This window comes from Haemaphysalis longicornis, unplaced genomic scaffold, assembly GCF_048455015.1.
Source record: "Haemaphysalis longicornis isolate Haplotype H1 unplaced genomic scaffold, Haemaphysalis longicornis Haplotype H1 scaffold_2, whole genome shotgun sequence".
NCBI lineage: Eukaryota > Metazoa > Arthropoda > Arachnida > Ixodida > Ixodidae > Haemaphysalis > Haemaphysalis longicornis.
Genome location: NW_027526295.1, coordinates 31,710,581 through 31,725,488, shown reverse-complemented (window position 1 = coordinate 31,725,488; position 14,908 = coordinate 31,710,581). Strand labels below are relative to the sequence as shown.

Below are 14,908 nucleotides of genomic sequence, written 5' to 3'. Positions count from 1 at the left end.
TCGGGGCCTGCCTGTAGTAGCTGGTCAGTCAGCTGACCAGCTGACCAGCTGGTCAGCTGGTCAGACAGAACGGTCACAAAGTGGTTGTTCTGTGTCGCTCTTGATGATCGCAGACTGCAGGTACTTTCCCCTTCTTTTTTCCACGTGATTCATGCAGTCCTCTTTGGTGAGCTGGATCAACCCGTAGGTTCTGTCTTCACACCGTGCCAAGTACGCCTGGCAGCCCTCCATCGCACGCGATGGTGGTGTAATGAAGACCATGCTTTTCGAAGGAACGATGACAGCACAAGTGTGGCCTCCACCTCCGTCTTGCCTGATGGTGGCCTCCACCTCCGTTCTGATGGAGGCCTCTGTACGACACATTCATCACAGACCAAAACTCTGTAAGGGCAGCAGCACCTTTCCCGGTGCTCTTTATTGCCTTAATTAAGGGGAGATGCTCCTCGAAAACACTCTTTTTTCTGTTATTCAACTTAGAGCATCAGAAATTAGACTACTGGTGCAGTTTTTCCTCCAGATTCCAAATAATTGCAATAGTTTTTAAGTTATGTTGCAAGTAATGGTGAAACTTTACAAGTTTTCCGGAAACTTTCGCGCATACTAAATGTTCATGCAGAGAGTTGTGCAACAGCTCCTTTTGCTCCCTATAAGCCATAGAGTGCTGATATCTAGCTAGAAATTGTGTACAAGGTCTGAAACTATGAATAAAATATCCAAGCAGCAAAGTACTTTCTTTTTGCCACTCACCTAAGAGTTAATTTATTAACATTTACTAATGAGAGGTAGTGCAGATCCAAGTAGATATCAGCACTCTATGCACTCTCCTCAATGTGTGTGCCAAATTTCGCTGTCGTATGACCATTCTAAGTGCCCCAAACACTTCCCGGAAAAAATGCAACTTGGCCAAAATTGCAAAATGAGAAAAACACGTTTGAAAGTTTCAGAAGTGTGTATTTACAAACATGCAAATGAATTAGCCTAAAACTTGGGCTGAACACACACACACATGTCCAGAGAGTATATGAGGTGCCTAGAACCCTCCAGCGCTGTATCTTTTTCCTTCCCGGCTGATGCGGCAGGACTCCTCGATCCGGGCCCTCTTGGCTGCACTGCGACGGTGGGCCCTCGCTTCAGCAGTCTGCTGTGCATTCATTTTCTGCATGCGCATGCTATCTCGGCAGTCGCTGAGGGTAACCAGGGCCTCTGAAGGAAGTACCCCAAGCTCTTCCAGCACCTGCTCGAAACTTGCGTGGCCCCTATTGTACCACAGGACTGCAATGGCTGTGGCCGTTTCCACAGCAGTCCGGGAAGCGAAACGGGTCTTCAGACAGAGCAGCCATATCTTACTATTGAGGGATTCAGCTGTGTTCTGTGTCTTGCCATGGAGGCACCTTGTGGGCAGTTTCTCATCTGTGAGACGCTTATAGATGGGGAGGATTGCCGAACCCTGTGCCTTGGTCAGGAGGGGGGTGTGGCACGGTGCAGGCTTGCCCTGTGCTTCAGCACGTCGGTGCTTACACCAAGAGTCTGGTCCTGCAGGACAGAACTTGTGGCTGCTCGCACCGTCTGTTGAGCAGGAATGAAAATATGATGCCCATATTGCGGTGTACATGTTGTGGACACTTCCCCTGTTGTTCACAATGGCCACCTGGAAGTAAGTTTGAAGCTTTTGGATGGCGGGCTCCTTCAGCTTCTCGCCTCGTGGAAGTGGCGTTGGTAGCCATGTGCGAATATTCGAAATTTTCGAATTTCGAAGTGAATACCCGATATTCGACTTCGGCTTCGAAACCGAATTTGGCCATTCGAAAAGTTCGAGTATTTTCGAAGTTCGGCAGTTCTGCTGAGGTGAACCGCCACAATCAGAGAAAAAACGCAAATCCGCCCGCAAACGGCCGCACACAAGTCAAGAAATGGCGTGACATCTGTCATTTGTGCTGTTCACCCGTTCGTTAGCGCCTAAATATACATCAGTGCACGACCTAAATATACATCAGTGCACGACCGGTATTATAAAGCCGGTCGTGCATCAGTGAATCAACCTCCCTTGCACGTTCGCACGATTTTGATTTAATGAACGAGAGACCGTGTCTTTAGTCATGTGCTACAACGCTTACAAAATGTTTTACCGACCGCCGCGTGCTAGTCCACTCCTACTGCGGGTGACGAATTCAAGCAAGGACGAGCGAATGTAAACAAACACACCCGTGATGCCATTGGTGATCGGAGGGGGGTGTAAAAATTCAGCTCGTGCAGCTATAGCAGCTATCCAACACATATATATTTAAAAAAAAAAAAAGTAAGTATAGAAACATTGTGTGCGACTGGTTTGTCGAAGCAACAAGAACAAATCCGAACGGCTAAGCAAGAACTGGCTACACGCAACCCGCAAAAGCGTAGCGTCCCAGTAAAAGCAACCGTCAGACTGGGGCGTGAATTGGCACGCAAACTGCCTTTGAAAACGCAAGTTGATACGTAATAAAGTAATGTGAGATAAGCGGCAGATTTTTATGACTTTTTTGTGTTATTTTTTAAAGCCTTGTTCGCTACGACGTTGCTAGTCTGGCAACACGGGTAGCTTTTGGCTTTGTCCAGTCTTTTCTCCATGGTCCATCGCCTTGTCGCGTCGGTCTCGTCGCATTCGTGCATTTCGCCCATTCTTTATTCATTCCCTTCTCGGTATCAGCGAACTTTCATCAAATTTGATCTGTGCACACCGAAAACATGGACGGGACTCCTCAACGAAGTTCTCGCAGTGCAATGTGCAACTTTTTCGAATGTTCAGTTACGACTGCGAAGTGTCGCACGTGTAAGAAGTCTTTGAAAACACCAACGGGCACCACCACAACTCTCGTGAATCACTTGCGGCTTCATCCGGGACCCTTCAAGGAGTACGAGAAGATCCGCGCTTCTGAGTGTGCTGACAGTACTAAGAGGTCAGCAGACAAAAGGTCGAACGTGAGTTCTGCCAGCCCACCCCATTACTTCAAGCCTCTGTTAAGTAACGACAGCCAGCGGGCTAAAGTGCTCACAAAAAAGGTTGCTGAATTTATTGCAACTGGGCTGCACTCGTACTCGCTCGTTGAAGAGCCAGGGTTTTTGGCGTTAATGCATGCCGCCGTACCCGAGTACAAAGTGCCGTCAAGAACCACGTTTTCCCGAAGTGTTGTGCCAGAGCTTTACAGTAAAGGAAAGGAAAAAGTGCTGAGCGAGTTGCGCGATCATTTCGAGAAGGGGACGCCGTGCTACTCCCTAACTACTGACGGATGGACGTCAAGGACAGGGGACAGTTACGTCTCCATGACGTGCCACCTGCTTGATGCTGACTTTCAACCGCACACGTACAACCTGGCGTGCAAGCATGTGCCTGAGTGCCATACTTCAGCTAACCTGAAGGACGTGCTGCTCGAGCTTGCAGAGGATTGGGGCCTGCCTCAAGGTATTCCCGTTTTTGTTGTCACAGACAACGCAAGGAATTTTCTTGGAGCAGTGTCGCGAACGCCATGGTTCAGCATCAGTTGCTTTGCGCACACACTGCAGCTGTGCATTCAGAGTGCAAAAAAGGAGACACCGAAGTTCGAGGAGCTCTGTTCTAAGGCCCGAACTATTGTGGGCCATTACAAAAGGAGCTCGCAAGCAAGAAGCCGCCTAAGAGAAGCACAAGGGAACATGGGCCTTGAACCGCTTGAGGTGATTCAGGATGTCTGCACCCGGTGGAACAGCGAGTATGAGATGATGTGTCGTCTACTTAAGCTGCGACAAGCAATTTCAGTTGATCTCTCCGAACAAGACACGATCGAGAACTTGACTTGCAGTGAATGGCGTCTCATGGCTGCTGTCATGTCCGTTTTGAAGTGTGTCGAGGAGGCAACACGGGAATCGTGTTCTGAGAAGCATCCCACACTAGCTCAAGTGATACCACTGGTGCACTGTATGCAGATTCTTCTATCTCGTCAGTGTCAAAATGGTGGCGAAGAAGCGGCGTTTGCGGGAAACCTTCTGCGGAGCATGAAGTCGCGATTTGTGGACATCAAGATGCAGAGTGCACATGCCTTAAAGGGGCCCTAAATAGGTTTCTGAAGGTCGCGATTTCAATCGCGCAATCGCTAGAATACCCCTTCACGACAATGTATACCAAAAATTACACCTCTGCGTAAAGCAGGGGCTGCGCAAACACGCAACAAAGATGCTTTCGTTCTTCCTTGCTCACCTACCGCTTCCTTGCCGCCACACTTGCGCGCTCTGACGTGCAACAGAGCGGTTGTGACGCACCCGTGTGACGCACGAAGCTCTCAACAGTACGGCTGCGCTATGGGTGGGCCCCGTTAAGTGCTGTAGCCAGTCAGCGTTCCCGGCTCTGGGAGAAACGCGGTTGCGCGCAGCGCTCCTGCACCGGCGGCACGGCGTATTCGTCCTGCACGGGTGGCATGGACCGTCGCCATCCGTTACACGAGCGTAGCTGAGTTTGTAGTCGTTTACAAGGTATTAATAACGCTGAAAAACACGGAAAATCTCTGCGGGCACAAACGGCCGCTACACGCGCAACCGCGGCAAGCATCTGCCTGCTCGGTCGGCAAGCAGCCCACTGTGCGGTGTACACACGATAACGCATACACCGCAGCAGCTACAACTTGTCACCGCCCGCGAGTACGGGGCTATTGCTGAAAATCAGTTTGCAAATACGCGAAAGGGGGTGATAGTGCAGTGAAAGATTGCGCGGGGGGTCGTCGTCGTCGCGGCCTCGCAAAGCAGTGTCTGGATGACGGCGGCGAGGCTAAGCCTTTTCACCGACCTCGGTGGGACGAGTTCACCGCGAAACGCTAACGCTAGCGAGCCGCAAGCGAGCCGCTATAGTCGTCGGTGGCAATCTTCAATTATTGTCGTTAGCGAGCATGTTCAGTTAGGAAGCCCACTATCTTGCCTTCAAACGCTCGTTTGCGCTCGTTTCCTCCGACGCGAGCACGGCCGCCGCGAGGAGCCGTTCGATGCGGGCCCGCCACCGACCGACCCCGCTGAGCGGTAGTAGGCGGAGCTTGGCCGTCGTCTGCTACAAGCGTGACGTACCGCCGAGCGGAGCCAATGGCTGCGCGCTTCTCGACGCAACCCTGTTTCTCTAGGTGTCACCGATCAGGTCTTGCGCCTGGTCGGTGGCGTCTCCGCTTCCACAGTGCTTTGGAGGAGCGGTTAAAGAGGGAATGCGCCAGGCCTTGTTGCGGGCCCTTTTTAATGAACGATAGCTCGGCTAATACTGGACGCTTTTAAATCATTTTTGCGACAGGATGTTCTTTGGATAGTACTCCAATGATTGCGCACGTAAAATCTCAACCTTTGGAACCCTGTTTAGGGCCCCTTTAAGTACTCTGTTGGATCCGAGGTTCAAGGCAGTGTGCTACACAGAAGCAACCGAGAAACAGTGGCTAAAGAACCACCTCAATTCAGCCGTGGAGAAGGTCCTTCCTCCAGACAGTGGCAAGGAAGCTGATGCCAGCTGCACACCTGCACCTGTGATCAGTGATGTCTGGGACGTCTTTGGTGCACTGGCCTCTACTAGCTCCTCATCGCAGGCGAGCACCCGACAGCAGCCACAAGAAGAAGTAGAGGACTATCTCCGCATGCCCGTGATACCTCGCTCTGAGAACCCTTATCTCTGGTGGAAGAACACGGGGAAGAGCCGCTACCCAGTGCTGTCGAAGATCGCTCTCATGTACCTCTCAATCCCAGCCACGCAAGTCTCAAGCGAGAGACTTTTCTCGGCATCAGGAAATGTCGTCACGTGCAGGAGGCAACTTCTCGTTCCCGAGCATGTGGAACAGCTCGTGTTCATCCACAGCAATAGCTCGCCACAAAAGTAGTGCATGCAAGCCAAGCAATGCCACCACAGAGCCAGACATAACATTTTGTCAATAAACTTGCATTAAACCCGAGTTTATTGTCACTTCCTTTGTCTTGCATTTAAACAGTAAAATAAGTGTTAATACTACTACCATTGTCTTTTATGCCGGCATAATTGCTCCATTTAATATATTTATTATGAATTACATTGAATTAGAACATATTCGCTTCGATTCGAAAATATTGGATACTATTCGAAAAATATTCGATTAATATCACTATTCGCTTCGTATTCGATTCGAAAAAGAAAATGACTATTTGAACATGGCTAGGCATTGGTTGTTTGCGCAGGCCGGTGCCCAGTCGTTTTGCCACATGGTTGGTGCACTCCTCTTTTTCCACTGCCGTGTCAGGGTACACGTTAGCATCACAGACTGCTTTGTGGGCCTTGTTGTCCCCATCGCTCAGAAAAGCGGTGAACCGCAGGGGTGTCTCATAATCCAGAGTTCTTTGCCAAATGTGCACTGCAGCTTCGGCTTCCATGGCGTGAGACGAACAGTCGCAATTTTTTTCACAGACAGGACCATGGAACGCCTGCCATGTCTCCTCATCCTCTCCCATGTCTTTATGGACACTACATGCAAGGCAGAAGTTCGAAAGGACTTCATAGTCCAAGCACAAACCAGTGTCCACAGACACAACTGTTCCCACACCGTTGTGGCTTTTATGGCCTCTTTTTTGCCATGTGCCGTCAAACATGACTGGCACGTCACCACCGCCAGCCGCCTCTTGGGTCACACTGCGTGCCCTTTCCAGGTTTTCGCTCACAGCCTTCACAGCAGCACTGTGAATTTTTGTGCCGATCGCGTGGAATGTTTTGTGGTGCATAGGGTTTGGCAACCCAACTACTGCGCAAAATCGTGATAGCTGCTCATGCCCAATTCCAACGGCACGCGCGGCCAGGACCGCTTTCACATTGGGCCTCCTCGATTATCAGTCCCGGATCGTCCGCGGACTGCCCGAGACGCGATCCGGCGCTCGATTTTCCCATGTATTCCTATGGGGCTCCCAGTCCGAACGCAGTCCTCGGACTGCCCGCGGACCGTCCAGGACTGGTGAATCGAAAAGGCCCATTCACGGAAAATGTTTCACGCGAACTCCCGCTGTCGTAGCTTCTGTTTGAAGAGCGGCCACCATCTGACGTGACCCGCTTCGACGCGTATGAGGACGAAAGGACGCTCTCCGGGCACTCCGCATTTTCGCAATGGAGCTCTAGAAATGCAGAAAGTCCTTTCCGCTTTTTATCGGGCGCCCGAACCGCGAGTTTTTGCTCGTGGAAACAGGGCATGCCGCGCCCGCGACGACGGCAGTCAATGCCCCCAACTCGCACAGCACTACGCTTTCAGCACGACCGGCACCCGGTCTGAAGTCGTTTTTGAAAAACTCGATCTTTTTCTGCGATGCGCTCACGAAATTCACCGCAGCGCCGATCTCGTCATCACTGTGGTCGCTGTTGCCATGGGCGATGTTGCCGTGGTCAACGTTAGGCCTAGCGGCTGCCGGCCTGTCGGAGACGTTCTTTTCGGCTGCGACCTTCTTGTACGTCCTCCGCCGCTTTCCTCGGAACTTATTCTTTGTTCTATATTTCCGGTGGTCGGCGTTGCACTTTTTCGGGCTTGCCATCGCACGAAAACACGGAAAAACAACTCGGGAAAACTGCGGGGCAAACCAGCGCAAAAAACACAGGCGCAGTCAGCCAATGGCGGCCCCGTGTCAGTGGCGCGCGATTTGAAACGCCGGGAAGAGGAGGTTTCTTGTTGCTTTTTTTGAGATTTTCCGTGAAGATACGAGACTCCCGAAGGTTGCCTCGTGGAGAGTATGGACAACTCTACATGAACCAACGGTCGCAATATGGCGGCCACCGCTCTTCGCGGCCCCGCGAGCTGGCAAAAAGAGCCAATTTTCGCATAATTTTGCGATGTCGCGCGTCACCGCGGCTCACTTAGATGCATTTTTTCACAAACTTCTGATGCGAATTTTCGATGTGACAAAAAACAGAAAAGGTGAAATTTGGAAAAAAAACGCCACTTTTCGACCCCGCGTCTCCCCTTAAACTGCAATTATTATATTCACACATTTTTTTTTCACTTTGCCAAATTTTTTGACAAGGTGATAGCCAAACAGTTCTTCTGTATATTACTAATAAAAGTAGTATCGCACAAAATGAAACCAATAGATTATTTAATGGCACATACCTGCCGAAATGGCGTCTTTTACGGTGAGCTGCAGGCTGTGGCGGCGCAGCCAAATCGAAATTGCTCCAACTGATGGAACTCGCTTAAAAGCTCCTTGGTTAAGCGTTCTGGACAGTCGTCAAAATTGTCATCATCGTTGTCCTCTTCAGTTTCCCACCCGGGAAACGCAAACGCCCTTTATCATGGATCACCACGCGAAGGACCTGAAAATTGCATAAAAACGGTTTGTTTGTGTCCACTGCAGGACGAAAGCCCTCTCCAAAGATTTCCAGCCACGCTATCGAGTGCCGGCTGAGTCCATGCCCCCCCACCCCCCCCCCCCCCCCCCCCCCCCCCCTAACCCATCCTTCAATTTTTGTAGTTCATCTCGCCAACGAGTTCCCGGTGGACCTCTATTGCGTTTGCGTTCTGTTGGCATTTGGCAGCCACTTTGTCAAACGAATGTTTCAGCTATTGTCCCTCATTCGCATTACGTGACCAGCCATGCCTGTTCCCACTGTAGCAACGCTGCGTCGTACTCGGAGCGGATCGAGCAGCTGTGTGGCTTCCTGTCAGGCGAGTGAACTGAGGAGGTGCGTGTGAGCCGTGAAGTCGCTGTCCACGAATGTTGCCTCGACAGCCAGAAAAGCCCTCCGTAGACCGCGACGTCCACAAGTCTAGTGCGATACACATGTACTCCGCTCCCGCCAAAGACGATGATATTATGGTCTGGCAGCTCTGATACCTTTCCTGGAAGAAACTTCTCTCTGAGGTCATCCCGCGTTGGCAACTTGTAGCCCGGCACGGCAACCTGAGTTTGAAAGAATGCAAAACAGTTACTTTGAATAAAGGCGGCTATAGTATTCTCAAACTTACCTTGACGAATTGCTTGAATCCTCCCTCTCGACAATGCGAAAAGGCTCCATGTCAGTGCAAACCATGTTGATTATGGCATCATCCAGAGCAGCCTTTCGATGAGCAGGCAGAGAACTGCAGCCAGCAGCGAAGGACGATGTTCTTCGGCTGGCTTGAAAGCCCTTTCTCTCGTTGCGCGTACTTGCGCTCGTGTTTTCTCTTTAGGTGCCGAATCAAATTAGATGAAACTCTGGCTGCAGCATGTATCGTTTCGGAACAAAGCTTGCAGAGCGCAACTTGTTTGCTTTTGCTTTCTTCGCGGGTAATATCAAAAAACTGTTTCCAATGTGCCATGTTGGCGGACTACTGCGTGTGTGCGCCGCTGGGCGCAGGAGCCAATGCGTGGCAGTGCGCTATGAAAGCGGTTTTTATTTCCCATAAAAAGCTAGGAAGAAGAGAGAGGGTGGGGTGAGTGGTAGCACAGAAAGTCAAGGGGGGAGCATCGCCCAGCTCTTACAGCCCGAGCGTGCTCCTAAATGAACCTTTGGGCGTCTATGGTCGTTCACAGCGCCAGCGCGGCCGTATTGCCAACAAGACCCTCCCTGTGACGCCTCATTTTCGGTGAAAAGATTTCGGAAGGTTGCTGGTCCCAAGAAGAAATTCACTGGTACCGTGTAATCCGGCCAGCGCAGCCAATCTCGGTAACCGGCGCTAAAAGAGACTAGCGCTGGTTCCAATGTTGTACAGGGCCAGTGTAGGTGTGTGCGCGTGTGTGCATTGAACTTCGAAGGATCGGCGACGCGGCACCGGTCTTTGACCCTGCCGAAAACCGTCCTGCGCGCCACACGGGCACGGCGTCACCGGGTCAGCAACGGCAATTTCGGGAGCCTGCGCGGAGAGGCGAGAGGAAGCGCCAATGACTCACCTTGCAGAGGGCATCTGGTTACGTACCGTCTTGGGTGCCACTCAAACCCCCGCCACCCCCTTCGATAAGAAGAACCCTTTTTGTGACAGCCTAAGTGGCTCATGCCCCCGGCGGACACGTGTGGAGAGCGGTCACTGACGGCCTGAGAGAGGAGTGGAAGAAACCGACGAGGGGGCCGATCGAAGGGGAAACGGCCGGTTCATCGAAAGGCCTTTCGTCATAGGTGGCTTCGTAATACGCCGAATTACGAAAATTCGTCTCAAGTGCTCAAAATAAATGTCCACGTGTTTTTTTGGAAGCCATTTGGGTCTCCGCGAAGTAGGCAGGACGGTTTGACTCGTAATAGGTCGAATTGCGAAAATTCGTCACGGGTGCTCCAAATGAATGTCCATGTGCATTTTTTTTTTTTTTTTTTTTGGAACTTATAAGCAGTGGGGAAGGTGGTAGCACCGGCCTTCTCATTCTTGGAAATTTCGTCTGGATACTTCGTCCGCGAATCGCCGCGTCGGAGCTGGGAGGCGCTGGGAGGCGCAGCCGTGGCCGCAGTTCCTAACTTCCTATTACATGGGCTCTCCTGTTTCGGCTGAATTCCCGAACCAATACTTTAGGCCTTCGTCGACGCTGCTTCAGGCAAAGGCGTCTGAGCGTCTAGACAGAGGGGATAGTATTGCAGCAGGTCCTAGGGGAGAAGGGGGAGCGCGAGGTGAGATGTCGCGTAAGCTGATATGCGAAAGCTTGCGGAGAACACAAGCATCACGCTGGCAGTAAAGCACGCCCCCAAGGAAGTTTGGCTTTCGCAGAACTCGTGCACAAATATCCTGGTCCTGCAGTCCGGGTCCTACACTCATCCGTCACCTGTACTTTTCACATGAATGTCACGGTAGGAGGCGCACATTCTCATGACTAATCTGCGGTGTTCTGAGCCCCCCTTTTCTGTTTTTTTTTTTTTTTCGTTACCCCCTCACTGGCGGCCATGTGCTGGCAGCGTGGTCAGCATAAAACGTGGTTGCCTCTTTTCTTAGAAAGCCATTATTGTGCGCACTTACGAACTCTCCACGAGGTGTCGAAAGAGGGAAAAAAAGAAAACTTGCAGCGCTAGACAGTATAGCCACTCCCTATAAGAGACCTTAGGGGCACCCTTTTGTTTGAACTTGGGCTGGTGGGTTCTATGGCGTATTTTTGCATATCTTGAAACAACAACACGTAAAAGGAAAAGCGCTTTATTTTTGTAAAAATACATGTAATTCCATTCCCATTCCATTCCGGGCAAAAAGGCTCTTAATTCCATTCCCATTCCATTCCTCCAAGTATTGCCGCAATTCAATTCCCATTCCATTCCGGGGTCGCGAAAATGTGGAATGATTCCGGAGTCATTCCAATTCCGGAGTGGTAATTCCGCAACACTGGACCACACGTGCTACTTAGCCCTAGGCCAATTTGAAATATTCATTGTTACCCCGGAGAGAGCATCGCAGTGCCCGAAGTATTCCAAAAAATGGCAATGCCATTTACAAAGAGGGGGAAAAAAAAACAAGAAGACACGAGCAACACAAAAGTATTATGACGTGAAATCTGTAAGGTGCGAAAAATGGGGGAAAAAAAGTGATTGTTTAATGGTCTCAGGTATATCATTCAAACATGTACAAGCATACGTAAAAACTAAAAAAAGTAATGAAAATATGACAACCAGAGACCAAATTACAACACAGGCATGGTTGGGGAAGGCAAAGGAAAGGACAGAAAATTAAAATTAACTGAAATAAATGTATCTGCTTAAAAGAAAAAAATAAGACATAAAAAAAAGGTTAAAAGGAATAAGTGAAGCACGTTTAAAACCTATTTAAAAGTGAACCAGAGGCCAAATTATCATGCAGGCATGGTTGAGGAAAGAAAAGGAAATGGCAGAGAAGGATGCTCAAAACTTATATGATCATTCACGCCGCAGTCACCCAACTTGGCATGAATTAAACAAAAAAGAAAGTATGAGTGAGGCACAAGGCGGGGCATGTTTTTAAAGCGTTACAATTTTCGAGAAGCGAGGGACCTGGGTCTTGAGCTAAATTTTCTTAATACTGGAGCTATCAAAATGAAACTTGCAGCGGATATGTAGTTCAATGCGCTGATTACAAATATGTCATTAGTTTTGGCTTACACCTACAGGATCATATTTTTGGTACATTTTCTTCCCCTGAAATGTCGGGTAAAGTGGAAAATGTTTCACTGCACAAAATGGTTCAAAAACATGTGCCTGTGTTCCTGAATGTTCAAGGAGTGCAATAAAGTTGGTTCCATGTTTCTACTTGAAATATTTTGGACGTTACAGAAGTTCAAAGTCGAACCATCACACGAGAAAATTTTGCCTAAAATGTTTCTGAAAATTTTGAAAATGTTTCAGTCAGTACATTCACAGTACTATAGCTTTGTTGCACTCCTTGCATCCTGTGGATTCAGGCAAAAAAAGAATGATGAAAATGTAATGAGTACAAGAGAAGCTATGCTTCCTGGAAAATTGAGTAGGAGTGAAAATGTTTATTTGAGAAAAACGCAAAAAACAAAGGCAAAGTGTGTTACATTGAAAAAAAAAACATAATAGAGACACTGTATGAATGTCGTTAGGACACTTGATGGATTAGAAGGCACCTGCAGAGTAATCCGCATCCTGTTTCCCCTCTGCCCCTTCTTAGCTGCCGCTAGAAATGCTTCCGAGGCCGCACGCTTCCGGTTTGCACTGACCGAACGACGTTGGTCTTTCTCAGCAGCCCGGTGGCCACCTGTGCAGTTCTGGTTGAGGTGCAATTCTTGCAGTATGTGGGAGCTGGTTTGTGCCATTCCGGCATTGAAGCGCATCACGGCTTCTGCAACGGCTGCTTCAACAGCAAACAGCGATGCGTGCTTCTTCTTCGGGGCTAGGCTCCAGATCAGGGAATGTAGCGCTTCATTTGCGTTCTGGGTTTTGCCTCTCTGGCAGCGCTGCAGCAGTCTCTTGTCAGCAAGACGTCGGTACACTGGCAGCAGTGCTTTGCTTACATTTTCAGGAAGCTTGTAATTGTGCTTTGGTGGGGGCTCACTTTTTGCTGCGGCAACATTGTGTTTGCACAAGGAGGCAGTGCCTTGTGGGCACAGACTGTGGTTACGTCTGTCATCCGTGGAGGTCACATGATAATAGGTTGCCATCACGGCATTGTGCATTCGGGCAATGTCTCCAGCGTGGGACTTGAGAGCCCACCCATAGTAGTTTGTCAGCTTATTTACGAGATCTCCAGTCAGCCGACCTCTTCCACCGATCCGACCACCATCTCACTTGGTTTGCCCTTCTGCAAAGCACGGAGCTGTGTCCGCATTCTCTTTTGGACATGATTTACGCAGTCCTCCTTCTCAACAGGAATAAAGCCGTACACTTTGGCTTGCTGGATGGCGTGGTACGGCCGGCTGTCTCCATCACAAATCACAGTTGTGTACCTCAGGCCGTTGACTGCCAGGGAGCGTTCAAATAAAATCAATGCGGCCTCCACTTCCATTCGGCGCGCATTGGCTGTGGTATTTTTTTGACATTTATGTTGGGCCTTCCATTCCGTGTACACATCGCTGTTAGGATCTGGCCCACACTCACAGCCAAGGCAGAAGTTCGACAAAACAACATCATCGAGCACATAACCTGAGAACAGCTCAATCACGGCTGCCACTCCTATGCGGGAGGAGTGTCCCCGCGTGGGCCATGTGCCATCAAAGCTAACAGCTACATTACCTGGTGATCCAAAGTTCAGCTCGGTATACAAGCCCTTCACAGCTGTAGCACGCTTGCTTAGGTTTTCTTAGCAAGCACTCGTTGCCGCAGGGTTCAACTTCGTCTTGACATAGTGCTGAAAAGTTTTGTTGTGGAGGCCTCTATGCGAGATTCCCAGCGAAGAAAAGATATCATTGAGAGCAGTTTGGCCGTTACCTGTGCTCTGCATAACCCGCGCTGCGAGGACGTTTATTTCAAACGGGTTGCAGTTCGCTGGACCCGGAAGACGTCGCGAGCTCCACTCGGTTCTGAGCTCGCCACAATTGATGCATCGTATCCGCAGTTTCACAGCGATTCCGAACTCGCGCACGTCTCTTTCGACCGACACAGCACCTTTGCATACTCGGCATTCAGCAAAGCACAACAGATCACTTACTGAGCGAAGGTCCACGACAGTGTACTTCGTTGACGACGAGCTCGGAGCACTGCAGTCGGGAGCCAGCAAATTCATCTTCCTTTCGGTCGCTGAAACGGAACCAAGTTCCTCCGTCTTCTCGTCGGCTTGCTGCTGAAGATTTTGTTTATCTGCACTCGACAAATAAATGGCGTCGAGCCTTACGTGGCTCGCCGGTGTGTTATCAGCAACGCCGGTTGCGGGACCATCGATGTCGGCTGCCACCTCGTTCGCCGCCTCGGCGATCATTGGCATTGCGCTTTCTGGGGCTGCAAGGGACTCAAGGTCACCGCTGTCGGTCCTAGCGATGACTTCTTTCGGTTTTGAGCACATTTTTTACGTTTCTTGCCGAATTTGTGCGTGGTTCTGAACTTTCAACGATCGTTAGGCATAGCGAGAATAGCAAGAAGCGACGGCGTTGGCAAGATGGCGCGGCCCACGATAAATCGGTGTGCGCGCCGGAAGCTGCCGGAAGTCCTAGCCCTCCAACCAGGAGCTCCCATTTAGCCACGTGATGGCCAAGGACCAATCGACCGGCTCTATTTTGCTTTTGGTTTTTGCTCGTTTTTGTTATTTATACGCGGCGTAGAACGCTCGTGCCTTGCGGGAAAGACGGCCCAAGAGATGCTCTTTCAGACGGTATGAGAGCGGCTGCTCTCCGGTGACTGGTTTTGAAATGGCACGCGACTCAAAATCGTCAATTTTTTTTGCATTTCTCACTCGAAACGCTCTTCCTTCTTGATTATAATTACTGATTTTAGCCCAAAAACGCGTCTTTCAAGGCCAAATTTTTTACAGGAGGTGCATAAAAGGCCGAAGAATTCAAATATCACGAAATTGAAAAACCGCTTTTTTCGCGGTTTTTTGGTCCTCAAGACCCGTGTCCC

General features: G+C 50.0%; 1 pseudogene; it reads right to left on the bottom strand.

Moving 5' to 3' along the window:
* Positions 1-1,030: 1,030 nt before the first annotated feature.
* Positions 1,031-7,534, bottom strand: LOC144168818 (uncharacterized; annotated as a pseudogene).
* Between the last annotated feature and the right edge of the window lie 7,374 nt (positions 7,535-14,908).